Below are 14684 nucleotides of genomic sequence, written 5' to 3'. Positions count from 1 at the left end.
GAAGATTTTTGAATTTCCAATGTCTTTAGGCCTTCCAGTTTAACAAATATTTGTGTGTCATCTGCATATTTATAGCATGTAAGCTAAAATGTATTGATCATTGCCAATAATGAGTTCATGTAGATGTTAAAAGGCATGACTGAGATGATAGAGCCTTAAGGGACCCCTGCTTTTGTGAAGTATTTTTGGGATGAGAAAGAGGTAGTATTAGTGACATTTGTCCTTTTTTTGAAGGTAGGATATTATGCAGTTGAGAGCATTCCCCTCTATGCCGGCTACTTATAGTCTTTGAATTAGAGTGTCATGGTTAACTCTGTTGAAAGAGCTGAATGGTTCAAGAGAAGAAGTGCAGCAACCCCATGCCAGTCCACTTTGTTTTTAAAGTCTTCCCTGGTTGCAATGAGGGCAGTTTCTGTGCCTCTTCCTGGATGAAATCTTAATGATTTTCCTTTCTTGGGATTGTGTGTTTAATTAGGTTCACATTAATAGTTGCTGTTCAGTGCACGAGGGTCAGTACACTATCCAGAGGCAGATTCTGCTTGTGTTTGACAAGTACTGTGGAGGTACTAATCTTGTATCTATAGTTTGCAAGATTGTATTATTCTAAATAGCTGATTTTCTCCTATTTACCTTAAACAGACAAGATTTAAGTGAGTTCATTGAATGGTTGTGTAATTGTTTTCCACTTTATGCAGCAGCCCTACTGTGATTGGTTAGTAAGCTGAGGAGTAGTGCTGAGATTGTTGAGACATCACCGCAGAATCACACTGTCATTGAATGGTTCATGTCAAAGAAACGGTGCGATTGATTGACCTTTGGTATGGCCGTGCTGCGATTGGCTATTGTTTGCTTGCATCTTTTTTGAGGTTTTTGGATTATTTTGAACAAAAATAATGAGTGTTATGTTGCAAAAGCCTAAAGCCTCCCGTGTACCTGCTATGGAGGGACAGAAAATATTTGCAGAGGGGTTCTCCAGCGTGCAAAATGTTGATGAATGTTGGGCTCCGTACAAGTATCTGGATTGGCATGAATACACTTCTGGTGACAAGTGTAGTAAAGTGCCCTTTTCATATGGCCACCCCCACACTTTTTGCCACAGTGCTGATGGTTATGATTCTTCAGGACCCAGTGCCAGCACTCACTCCCTAAACACAATGAAAGCAAATTGGTTACCCAATAGACAAGGACTTTAACTCTCTTATGAGTCCCTAATAAATGATAGTTTTTATTAAGTCCCTAGAAAATGGTACCAATGGTACCTAGGGCATGGGAGTTAAAGGGATCACCAGGGACTAAAGCACTGTTTGTGTCACCCTGAGTGACCTTAGTAAACAGATAACAGTAGGCCTGCCATTGCAGACTGCAGTAACAGTGGAAGCTGCTCCAACTCGACTTTGCTCTCACCATGAGTGGTAATCTCAAAGCACTATTTTTAATATATGACACTCATCCTTAATGTAGGCCTCATGAGCTCAGGAAGCAGGGTGCATTAGCATTATATTAAAGTTGTTGAAAGAGAAGAGCAAACTTAAATGTCATTAGAGTAACCTCTTTCCATTAAGGACTACTATAAGTGATCAGGGGGCCATAGTATAACCTGGGCTGGCACTCGGGCTCCCCGAGATCGCCAGCTCTATTATGGTCTTGCTGAATATTCTCATGTTTGGGTGTGTGACTGTGCATAGATGTGTGAGTGGGTGATTCACTGGGTGTATGGGCTCAAGAGTGTATCTGTTAAGGGCTATATCTTGCCATCAAAATATCAAATATCAAATATCTTGTCTCTTCATCATTGACATGATACCCATATTGGTTTGATGTGGCACACACCCAAGTGGCTACCTAAGAGGTTGCCCACCTGGTTGTATCAGCCTTACATGTGCCTTGGCTGGCAGCCTGCAGCTACAACTTCCAGGACAGGAATCTCACCTCCTGCCAGGAAATGTGAACACTCCCAGTAGTCAGGAACAAAGGTCTGTCTGAGGAGGTGACACCTCCCTCCCTGACAGGATGGCCAGTAAAGTTGCACATCAAGGTTGTGAGCTTCAAAGCATGCATCACATCTGATATGCATGCAGGCTGACTCCCAAAGGAGAAAACATTCATGCCCCTGCCCCCATGCACAGTTGCACCCAGGCAGGTGGGAAAATTAGCTAGTCTGGAGGTGAACACCCCCAGATGGATAGCCACACCCCTAGGGTGGGCTACCTGGTCTGTACAGATGAGCAAAGTTCCTGCCATTTTTAGAAGTATCAGAATAGAGGGTTATGGGTAGAAAAGGTGACACCCACCCCCGGATGTGGTGACCTCACCGGCGGTTTACCTGCTGGTTGCCCATTAGCTACATGCACCCACACCCTTAACACACCTAAATATAAGATTTAAGGGATCCCCTAAAACCAGAACTTCAGATATTAGAAGACTTGCAACCAAGGACAAAGAAGAGACCCACGTCTGTGATGTCAGGACCTACAAAATGCAAAGGCATGATAACATGCACCTTTGGCATTCACCCTGTAACTGCACGACTGCAACTCATCCTGGTCCAAAGACCAGCTCCCCCAGACAGAGGGATCCCCAAAATTAATATAAACATCTGCTTTATATTTGATTTTAGAATTGGTGTCAGATTTCCTTCTAGTCGTGTCGATTGCTTATCGCTCATGTTGGTGCTCTGAAATGCTTAAATGTTCCTCTATTAAAGCCTGACTCCTCTTTGCCATACTACAAGGACCGAGCTAAGGACTTATTATTGTGAATCCAAGGACCATCTTTGGGGTATTGTTAGAATTTTACCTAGTGAGGCCTAACTAGCATCACTACATAATACTCCACCTTCCTACATTGGTGTTAGAGCAGTGGGATCCTGAACTTGAGTTTTGCAGTACCACTTAGTCATAAGTTATTTTTGTACGAGAAATCCACTATTGACTTTAGACTCCAATTTTTTTTTTTTTATTTGTTTTGAAAATTTTGTAATTGGAATTTCAGGCCCTGTGTAGACCCCCATTCTAAAAGTAAAGTAAAAAGACTTGGAAAGTTTTATAAAGGTCCCAACTTTCAGGAAAAAGTTAGTATACAATGGAGGCTGGTCAGGACCTCGATCTGTGAGTCATCCCAGCTCTCAAGATCAGTGAACTAAGAGTTTTGTGCAAAGCTAAGGACATTAGGTCTAGAGCAACAGCCAAAAAGGAGAAGGCTGAGAAGGCTCTCAGCTTCTACGACTTAGAGAAACCAGGGAGGGAGGGCAATTCCTCAGAAGTAGTCTCTGAAGAGGGTGAGGATGATGCCCTAGCGAAAGCAATGAAGAGAAAGAAGATGAAGACCAAAACTCTATGCCCTTCCCCAGACCCCAGTGGGAAGTAAGAGAAGCCACACATGAAGTCCCCCTACTGCAGAGGTCATAAGAAGGAAGAGGTTTATCGCCTCTCACTAGAGGAGAAAAAGCTTGAACTCTATGAATGTAAACTAGCCCTTGAAGAGAGAAGGGTCAAGATGGGCTTAAGGCCGAAACATAATGGTGGCAGAAACTGTAATAGGGAAAAGAGTAAACCTTTGACCCCAAGATCCCCAAAGGGATTGTCTAAATGTTTAGCAATGGTGACGATGTCAAATGATTTGCAGCCTTTCACAGGGCCTGCATAATGAGGAGGATAGCACACCATCACTGGGGCTCTCTATTGTAGGAGTTATTCTCAGTGAAAGGCAGAGATAGACTTCTGACCATTAATGAGGATATGGCTAAGTCCTACCAGCATGTGAATGAGATCTTGCCCTTGCCCGTTGGGGCGGCAGATCCTTTGTGGCAAGAGTGGCAACACTTTGGAATTCCCTGTTGCCTTCTATGCGGCAAATTGATTCAGAATGCCTATTCAGGAAGACAGTTAAGACTTGGCTTTTTAACCTGGATTAATTCCGTGGGATTGCTGATGTCTGACCTCCTAGGCTGCTGTCATTTGTTGTTATAGCGCTGGGACACCTCCTGCGGGAGGTAGCTGTTTTGCGCTCTATAAATGGCCGTATTATTATTATTATCTTGATAGAAGGATTGAGGCTCACCACAGAAGAGTATAGAATTAAGTTTAGGGACACGCAAAAACATCAAAAACAGACATGGGTGTATTTCGTAGACCCCTCAGTCAAAGCACTACAATGCTGGCTAAAGGGCAATAAGGTGGATACCTATGGAGTGCTGTATAATTTTTTTTTTATAAAAGAGCACATTTAATCTTATTGTACCACAGAGAAATTGCAACAGCATTTGGTAGATTAGAAGTTTTCTTCTCCCAGAAAGCTGGGGAAGATAATAGACAAGTGGGTCAGAACCAGGGTGACCAAGAAGTCTCATGGGGTAGTGACCACAAAAAAGGGTGCTCAGACATCCCAGCAGGGGAAAGCTGAGCAATAACAAACATAACAAGCATTCGCAATGCAATAGGTCTCACATTTGTGAGAGTTTAAGCTATTGGCATTGTAAATGACAATGCCTTTTATTTATGTTTTAAAAACCAACACGTAAATAAAAGGCATTGTCATTTACAATGCCAACAGGTCAAACTCTTGCAAATGCGAAGCCTTTTACATTGGCAAAAAACGCCCTTCAATAGGAAAACGAGTTTAATGTAGAATGTTTTATTTCGCGTCCCTGAATCCCTGGCACATATGCTGGAGTCCATGACATGAGAGTGCTCCACAGAGCAGTTATTGCGGAGTGACAAGTGAGTGTTAAGTACGTGGAATGTTCAGTAAGCAGAGCTGGTTCATGTGCTATGTAGCAGAAGGTGCAGTTACGCCCAGGATTTCATTTGATTGCATGTTACACCGCAAGAATAACCTACATGAAAATTAGACCTTGTTTTGTTGTTTTAATTACTGCAGTTTCTTTCTTGGTCATAAAACAGCATGGACGACCTGATTGCCTATGACCCAGTGGAAGCAAAATAACTGCTTGACGTTGCTCTGTGATTTAAACTGCCCTTCTCGTCATTTGATCACATAAAGGTTTAAGGGTATACAATGCGAGAGAGGGGGGTCTTTGTTCCATGCAGACACTGTAACAACGGTTAGTAGTGCGATCTATATAAAAAAAACTGTTATATAAATGAACTAGATAAGTACCTCGAAACAAGATGCGTTATACAGCTGTGTTAGAAAATTCACAATTAAATAAACGCATGGTTTCAAAATTCTCCTGTTTTTCTATATGTATTACTTTCGAATCAAAGCAATTCAGTGCTTTTTCCCGGTGCTTAAAATAGCAAAGGACAGCTAAGCGCCAAGACAGTAGGCGCCATTCTCCTTATAGATCCAAAAGATACCTAAATGTTGCACAAATCTGCAATGCTCAGAAGGTGCCGTGGTTTGTTCAGTCTGTGAGAGCGCAAATGCAGTAGCACTAGCACCAAACGTTCATGCTTTAAATGAACTACTGCACCCCAATTGCGGCTATCTTGTACTATCAATCCTGGAGGCGCTGGCTCATTTTCTGAGCAGGTACACACAAATGTCAAGTTTTCTGAGAACAGCTCATCCATTTCCGGTTTTTACTCTGCACTCCGTTGTCCAGTTTGGCAACTCTACAAGTACTAGAATGCAAAGCAAAAGCACCTCCAGACTGAGCGTTCCTCTTACTGACCTACAAGTAGAGTCCAGCACTCACTGAGACGCCGCCCCTCATTGGGCAGCGAGAAGTCTCGCGGTTGTTAGGGCAAACAGTAGTGCATCTCCATTCCACCCCCCACTCCCCAGACACGCCCACCACAGGGTAAGCCTGTACCTGACTGCGTGTGCTCTTGGGCTCCACACATCTCCATTGTCCTTAGGGGTGGCACAGGGGGTCCGGGGCTGGTGATGGCACATGAGGGCGGCAGCGCTGAGTGAATATCCGACCCTGAAAGTGAAACTCTCGACTCTACTGACTAATACCATCTGTCTGCAGCAGCTGCCCAGCCCACACCCCGGGCATGATGGGAAGGGTAGTGTTTACCATTGACGTCACCCTGGTCTTTTCCACGGAGTCTTGTCAGCCCTTGCAGCATACATGTGTAATTGTTTTTATGTAGCGCTTACTACCCTGCTCTATAGATCCTATTGCCTCGGGTGCAGTATTTGCTGCCCATGTGTGATGAGGGTCCCAGGTGCCCCCTCCCTCCTCCCCCTAGAAACTTCATCACAGAGCGCAAACCGAGGAGGAATCTGAACTAAGTTTGATGTGACCTTTGCACTCACGGCTCCATTGTGCTGCTATCCCTAGGGTACAGGTTCACCCCGGGTGCAGGGCTTAAACTGGGATGAAAAAACTGGGGCGTGCCGATGTAATTAAGGGCGTGGCTTAAAAACATGTAGGTTAAAAATCTGTATGTGCTTCGCATAGTGTGCCTCTCGACTGGCATTCTGCTGCCTCTGTCATTGCATTCAGATATATGATACAAGTATAATTACACCTACAACAAGCCAGGACTATTGGTTTTGTCAATGGGTGTTATCTCAGATAAATAGGCAATTGTGGCTTCGTTGTATATAATATTGAAAATGCTTCAGTTCTTAAATTATGAGCCTGAAAAAACTGTACCGAGTCTCTGTGAAGTTACCTCAAAGGCAGTGAAGGGTGGCACTGCTGCAGAGGGAAGATTTATTTTCACCCTAAGGTTGAGGGCAACATTTGAGAGCCTGATAGGGACCCGTCTCAGCACCTGCTTTTTACAACTGCTCCGGCAGGACCCGGCCCACTTAAAGGCCTGCCCGGGTGTAACTTCAATGTCTTGAAAACCTGATCCGTTTAAGAAAGCGCTAATTACTGTGCACACCTTCAGAGAGTGTATGTACTCTCAAAAATTCAGAGGGGAGGCGAGGGACACACAGCCATCGCGTAGTGCAAAGAAAGGCAGGTCCATTAGACAAAAATAGTTCTCTGAAACTAAACATCAGGAATTGCAGCGCAGAGAAACTGAAGTTAGGCGGTGCTGCCCTGCCTAAAACAGAAGTGACGTTCCGTTACATGAACCACTTAGGATGCTGTAACTGACAGAGACACTGCAGGGAACCAATCCCAAGCAGCAGGCGGCAGCAGGCAGGATTACACCCCGTAAAGTGTTTACTTTAGGTCTTCAGGACAGTGCATGCGTGCTGCCTAGGCGAGACCTAAAAAGAAGGTGTTCTAAAGAGGCCCTCAAAATTCTTCTCAGTGGGTGGACCCCAAGATAATTACCAGTCCAAGAGTAGGGGTTACCAAGGTTAAGCATGTCGTAGGTGAAAGGCAGGGCAGGTGTTCCCTGCCCAGTTAGGAATACCCATGCATGTTTTCACCACCTAAGATGTGCTCTTCCCATAGGCTAACATGGGGAAATGGGTGAAATTATTTAAAGCTACAATAGTGGATTGCAGTGGAGCAGTCTCATAATGTTTTCTATCATATGATTCACAGTGACAAACCCTTTCCAGGGGTAAAGGTGGTTTTGTCATGATTAGCGTGGAAATGCCACTACTAGAAAGTGGACATTTCTCTGCTTTAAAACTCTTTGTGTGACTTTGTGCTTAGCTCCGGTCCATACTGGAGGTTGGGGGAGCACATCTGGGCATTCTCCAGCGACAGATATTAAACACAGAGTATGCAACTGAAACAACAGACCTCTGCCATTTGGGGCGTGGCTGCATAGATTGGAGTAAAACGTTTTGATACTTGGCCTCTGAAGCCAGATCATGGCTCCACCAAAGATTAAGATCTGCATTTCATGGCCTCATGGCAGACAGGAGTGAAATTAAGGGGAAACATCTGTGGTTCAAAGGGAGACCCTTTGAACTACCTCTCTTCTTTTTTTTTTCTTCAAAAACCTTTATTGACATATTCAGCATTACCAAAATACAATCTTGCATCAAGTCAGAGCAACGTACACAGTAGGCCATTTGCAGAGTACTACAAAAATAGGGAAAACCAATAAGACAGAAGCATTATTTTGTACAACATGGCAAAGCACTATTGAATGTGCGGACAGCACTGCAAAGGAAAAAGCAGGTGCGGCCGGGGAGAGATGGGGACAGGAAAGTAGGGGGCTACTGACAAGCAGCGGTGGCCGCCGCGGGCAGATTGCCGGCGGGGAGCGCGGGAGAGGCAGTCTGGCTCGGGTGTGATGGGGTGTGAAAGTACGTTACTAGGGGGCCCCATATGTCGGGTGGGCGAAATCTAGCAGGTATAAGGTCCCAGAACTCCGACAGTAGGGTCTGACATCTCGATGCAACTTCAAGGCAATGGGCAAACTTAGGCGCCGGCCTACGTCCCCAGCACATGGACACCCTACGCCGCGCAAGGATGAGCAGCATTGCGACCAATCGGCGAGAGGCATCCGGGCAAGACTTAAGAAAGCCAAGCAGGCATAACGGTGGGTCGGGATGGCCCGGTGCGGAGGTGATCTCAGAGAGGGCAGCACAGACCTCCCGACAGAAATCCGACACCTTTGGGCATACCCAAGCAAGATGAGCAAAATCCGCAGCAGGAGCAGAGCAACGCCAGCACCTATCGTCAGGGATGAGTCCCAATTTATATAGCTGAACAGGGGTACGGTATAGCCTGTGCAAGTATTTGAAGTGTATAAGACGGAGGCGGTAGTTGGGAGATAGTTTCTTTGTCTGGTTGCAGCAAATAGAGCCAGTCTGCTTGGGAAATGTCCATACCAAGAGCCTCGCCACGCGGGCGCGATCAGAGGAGATGAAGGAGGTTGACAGCATAAGGGCATATAATTTGGTCACCAGCTTCCAGGTGGTGGGGGAGGAGTAAATGAAGTCAAGAGAAGGCATCAAAGGTGGGGGTTGGGGGACCGTGGGATGTAACTCCCTGCAGATAGCCAGCAGCTGATAAAAGAGCAATGTGTCCATAGGACCAGAGGTAGCAGGAAGAGAATAGAAGGTGTTTCCGGGGTAGAGATCCACCAGTGTCTCCAGCCCCAGGCGGGCAGCATGTTTGGACATGCCAGATTGTTGGAGGGGAGGGAAGGCAGGGTGACGCACAATTGGCATAGTATTAGCCGATAACAGTGGAGCGTTAGAAAGACAACGCAGTCCCAACCAGGCCCATCGCAAGGTCTCAACCGTGTCCACCTCAGCTCGTGGGTGACTGGCCTGGGCAAACAGGGCGTGTTCAGCAGCCAAGGGATAGCAAGGTCCGCTTCAACCGTGACGTGCGGCTGGTAAGGGGTGGGGTGAATTCAGAAATGTAAAAAGCTGGCCTGGGCACTTAAGGCATAAAGTTTGAAATTGGAGGTGCCCATGCCGCCAGCCGACATGGGTAGAGTAAGGATATCATATGCAATCCTGGGTTGCTTGCCATCCCAGACAAGAGATAAGATCAGGGAGCCGGTTCCAGTGAGGTATTTTGAACTCGAGCCAGTCCATAGCACGTCCAAAATTGGCCCCCCAAAGGTCATCCAAGTCCCTGCTTAGCCAAATACCTAGATAGCGGGTGGGGCCAGAGGCCCATATGAAAGGAAAGTCCGAGATGTATAGCTTGGTGGCATCAGTAAGAGGGAACAGCACAGACTTGCTCCAGTTCACCTGAATGCCGGAGAATCCGCCAAACCGTATTATCTCGCGCACAAGGGGACTGAGATTTTCTTGGGGGTGGCGGACATACAATGTAATATCATCCGCATACATGGAGACCAGGAGGGAATGGGCCAAAAAGCAGATGCCCTTCTGAGTGTGATGTTGCCGGAGTCTGGCCGTGAGAGGCTCCATCGCAATAGCGAAGAGCATAGGGGAGAGCAGGCACCCCTGCCGGGTACTGCGTTCAATCAGAACGGGGTCAGAAATGTGTCCATTGACCCGAAGGCGGGCGTAAGGGCGAGTTTTTAGGAGTAGAATCTTACGAATAAAGATGTTGCTGAAGCTGAGGCGCGGTAGAAGATAGAATAAGAAGGGCAACTCCAGGGTGTCGAATGCCTTGGTGGCATCGAGAAGAGAAGCCACAACAGGGAGGCTAGGATTAATCTGATGAAGGACGGAGAATATAGTCCGGAGGTTGTGGGATGTGGCGCGGCCTGGAATGAAACCAGACTGGTCAGGAAGGGCGATGAGGGGCATGAGGAAGAGAAGACGGGAGGCTATCAGCTTCACAAACATTTTATTATCCGTATTAATTAGAGAAAGGGGGCGGTAGGAGTCGCAGCAATCAGGAGGTTTATCCGGCTTAAGAAGAAGCATTATCATCGCCTCACGGAGCGATGACAGGAGGAGGCCGTTATCGAAGGAGTCCTTGTACATGACAGCCAGGTGCGGCTCCAGGAGGGGAGCAAAAGTCTTATAAAACAAAGCAGGGAGGCTGTGTAAGCCAGGGGCCTTGTCACTGGGCAAACTATTAATGGCAGCGAGTATTTCTTCTTTAGAGAAGGGCTCATCTAGAGATTTATGATGATAGTCTTCGAGCCAAACAAGTGCGAGGGTGTCAAAATATTGGTTGAAGTCCTCACACGAAGGGGTGGAGCCCGCCGTGTAGAGTTGTGTGTAATAATCCATAAAGCGCGTCTTAATTTCCTCAGGGGAGGTGGTTCTAGCAGGGCCGCCGTCCTGGAGCACCGCGACATACGATTCAGCACGGGGGGATGAAGGAGGTTGGTCAGGGTCTTGCCAGGACGATCCCCCTCAACAAAGCGGCAAGCCCGGGCCTCTCTACCAAGGAAGGAGCGTTCCCTGTTGGCCTCCTCAGCAAATTCTGAATGTTTTTCACGCAGGCGAGCAAGAGTCTCCAAGCTGGGGTGGGTTGCATGAGCAGTGTCCAGAGCCTTGATCTCCAATTCTAGGTTATCTAAAGTGGTACGGATAGAACCAAGAACTCCAGATTGTTTAGAGATACACTTGCAACGAATCACAGTCTTAAAACCTGCCCAAAGAGTGGACGGCGAATCTACAGAGCCGACATTCAAGTCAAAATAGTTAGAAATCGCAGTTTGGATCTCGGCACAGAGTCGCCGACAGCATTCGGGGGAGCCGCCAGGTGAAGGCCTACTGTGGAAAGTGAGGAAGGCAAAGACAAAGCTGGACTGGCTCATGATCAGAAAAAGTGTGCGTTATATTGTTAGCGGACGTTAGCCAGGTGAGGACATCAGGGGAGGGGATCCAAAGATCAATACGGGACCAGCAGCCACGGGCACCGGTGATGCAAGTTCCCTCGCGGGCCTCGGGCCACATGTGACGCCACGTATCATATAGCGAGTTGTCGGCAAGTATGGACTGAAGGAGAGCCGTAGAGCGAGGGTGGGAAGAGTAGGGGGCAGAGCTGTCCAGGGCAACAGAAAGTGTAACATTAAAATCCCTCCCCCCCCAAAGAAGTGCCGCAGGGCCCAAAGACGAGATTAGGTGCCATATATGAGTGAAGAAGTCAGGGTCGTCCGAGTTAGGGCCGTAAACAGCCGCAATTGTAATGTTATGTTATGTTATGTTATTAAGATTTCTAGTGCGCTCTGCTGCCCTGAGGTGTCCTGGCGCTATGCACAACCTGCCAAAGGGGAAACTGAAGCAATTGGCTAGCAGATCGTCCGGGAAAATAGCCAAGTTTTTAATCGCTTCCTAAAGGGGAGAAGTTCTTTAGAGTTCCTAAGATGGAAAGGAAGACTTTTCCATGCCTTAGTGGCACAATAGCGAAAACTTCTACCACCCCAGCTAGTTTTATTATAGCGGGGGAGAATCGCGAGTTTGGAATGCAGGGAGCGCAGAGCTCTCCCCGGCACATACCACTGAATTGAATGTCTCAGGAAGTCAGGGCCCATGCCATTTAGGGCTATAAAGACAATGCACATGGCCTTAAACTGAATCCGTGATGCCACGGGTAACCAGTGAAGAGATCCAAGTCCCGCCCTTACTGAGATAAACCTTCTAGCCGCCGCATTCTGCACGGTCTGGAGTCAGTAGACAGATGTTTTTTCTGGATGTTAATATAAAGACTATTACAATAGTCCAGCCGTGACAGAATAAGTGCAGTAACGGCAGTTTTCATGCAGTCTTCTGGAAGAAGGAATTTAACTTTACGTAAAATTTTAAGCATGAAAAAACAGGATGATACAACCCTGCTAATCTGGTCATTAAAAGACAATTTTGAGTCTATGAGCACTCCAAGATTTTTTGCCTTTACCACCGGAGCAGGAGGCCCACCCATTATAGTCGGCCACCAGTCTGGAGTCCAGAGGTTAGCCGTGTTCCCGAAGAGTATAACCTCGTTTTTTTCTCCGTTAAGTTTAAGGCAGTTAGATGCCATCCAGGCAGCAATTGCCTGCATACAGTTGTGACACTTTGAGGCAGTCTCGGCCTCTGATCCCTTTTTGATTGACAACACAATCTGCGTGTCATCACCGTAGGAGGACAACTGAAATCCAACGGATTTAATCAGGGTTGCCAGCGGAGTGACGTATATGTTAAATAAAGTCGGGCTAAGCGAAGACCCCTGTGGGACTCCACATGGGAGAGAAAAGGGTTTAGAGCTGTCTCTACCGAGGTCCACAGTTTGTGTTCTGTTAGCAAGGAATGATTTCAGGAGATCCCAGGCCTTATCTTTAACCCCGACCGCTGATATACGGTCCATCAGAACTTCGTGATGGACCTTGTCAAATGCGGCCGAGAGATCTAGCATGACAAGTATGGCAGCGCCACCCTGATCTAAGGCCTCCCTGATCTCGTCAGTAGATTTTATTAATGCCAATTCGGTGCTGTGTTCAGCACGAAATCCAAACTGCGTGGTGTCTAGAGATGAATTGCTATGCAGAAATAGGCTAAGTTGACCATTCATGGCCCTTTCAATCACCTTACCCGGAAAAGAGGGACGAGAGATAGGTCTGTAATTGCTTGGAATTTTTGGGTCTAGATTAGATTTTTTTGAGCAGAGGGAGAATGGGGGCAATTTTCCAAGGGGCTGGGAAGTGACCGGTTTTAAAAATGGAACAGAACAAAGGGGTAAGGGCTTCCCCGATGATATCTGGGACCAGTTTCAATACTGAGGCTGGGCAGGGGTCTAACGGGGAGCCTTAACGAATCTCGGAGAGAAGCTTGGTAACTCCAGACTGATCTAAAGGTGTAAAAGATCAAATCTTGGAGAGGGTCCACTGGGCTCTAGGCGCTCTGTTGGCACTACCTCATTGGTTACTGTGGGCACAAATGTAAAGGAAGAAAAAATATTTTCGACCTTTTGCAGAAAGAATGCGGCAAAAGATTCGCATAATTCTACATTGCTTGCAATCTGAGGTTTGTGGTATTTGAAATTTGGGACCGCGTAGGAGGCAGGACCCTACCCCTGTCTATTCCGGTATTAGCGAACCGCAAATGGCCAATGCGGTATGTACAAGTGCTTTGCATAACATTTCATCAATAAATACACTATGTATACGATGTTACGCATTGGCTTCGTGGGTTCCATCTTGGAGCGGTGGCCATCTTATAGTTGCCCTCACATAGGCTACACATTAAGGGCAAGCACAGCCCTTTAGAACACATGTGCCTTCCTTTGACTTCTCTGTGACCTGTGCGAGTTGGCTCCACCGCCCCAGGTCAGTCCGGTCCCACGAGCTGCCCGTCCTACGGCCACCTGTGATTAACATCAGGGTTTGACACACCATAAAGCCTTTTCATCCCACACAAGCCTCTGGCTAATCTCTTTCACACCTGACTGTTCCTGCTTTATGGCTTGTTTTGCAAACAGGAGCTGCCCGTGTTTATTGGGGTCTGTTGATATCTGATATGGGATCTGAGCCTCGCTGGGTAAATAATTGTGGGCTGGTTGAACAGGAATGTGGGATTGTCATCATGACTCTGGCTTTTTCTTTGAAGCGAAAATATGTCAATGACCACTTTTAAAACAGGGGCGGTGTTGCCCAAAGCGTAATATTCTGTATGAAAGAGAAGACTGGTTTTTGTTCTGGAGACTGCCTCATTCAGTTGCTAAGGCTTCTGTGCGAAGTAGTCTCACTCATTTGAGTTTAATAAAGATGTCTTTTCATATTTCAGCTTCTTTGCCAAGTTCTTTGTTATATTACTTGCGCCATGAAAATTTGAAGTACCGCAGGTTTAGTAGAAGAGGTTAGTAAAGAGATGGTTTTAAAGAACTCTTTGGAAGAGGAGCCAGCACCTCTAATCTGTTCCCCAAAGTTGATCTTTTTTGTTTCAACCAGCCGTTTTTTTATAGTTGGCCATGCCTATCTTATAGGCCTCCTTTCCAGCGTTGCTGTATTCACTCCTCCATACTTTTTCCAGCTTTTTACACTCTAATTTTTTATTTTTTTAGGCTATCGGAATACCAGGGGGCAGTTGGCTGTGCCCGCTTAGTAATGTACCGTTTACCTGGCACTAGTTTTTTGCATGCCAAGTCTACCCAGTCTGTATAAATAATTGTGGCTTTATCTACATCAGTCACTAGTGCTGGCTTTGAAACTTGTAGAAGATTACCTAAGGCAAGATTGTCCATTTTTTTCCAGCACCTGGTAGTTATGGTTGCTCTAGCCGGAGGTTTAAAGTTATTATATGGGGTTTGTTTAAGTTCAAATAAAACAGCATCATGATCTGTCCAAGTGAGAGGAATAGTGTGGGTATAAGCAAGGTTGGGATTATTGGAAAAGATTCCATCCAATGTATGACCTGCGCAGTGAGTAGAGTCTAATACTAGCTGCTTCATTTCACCGCCCCAAAATATTTGGTGTAGTTTTATGTTATCAGGG

At 46.4% G+C, this 14684-nt stretch overlaps 1 protein-coding gene and 1 long non-coding RNA gene across 3 annotated transcripts in view; one reads left to right on the top strand and one right to left on the bottom strand.

Moving 5' to 3' along the window:
* LOC146856674 (uncharacterized) overlaps window positions 1–5947 on the bottom strand; it is a 31380-nt gene extending 25433 nt beyond the window's left edge. The window contains exon 1 of one of the 2 annotated variants that reach the window (XR_014979484.1): window positions 5777–5947. This is a non-coding gene — a long non-coding RNA (uncharacterized LOC146856674). The remainder of the gene's footprint in view (window positions 1–5776) is intronic. The other variant, XR_014979485.1, reaches the window with a different exon arrangement.
* KIRREL3 (kirre like nephrin family adhesion molecule 3) overlaps window positions 1–14684 on the top strand; it is a 4147526-nt gene that overhangs the window by 1594976 nt on the left and 2537866 nt on the right. The gene's annotated exons all lie outside the window — the stretch shown is intronic.

The sequence above is a fragment of the Triturus cristatus genome, chromosome 3_2 (assembly GCF_964204655.1).
Source record: "Triturus cristatus chromosome 3_2, aTriCri1.1, whole genome shotgun sequence".
Taxonomy (NCBI): Eukaryota; Metazoa; Chordata; class Amphibia; order Caudata; family Salamandridae; genus Triturus; species Triturus cristatus.
This window is presented reverse-complemented; position numbering and strand designations above follow the sequence as displayed.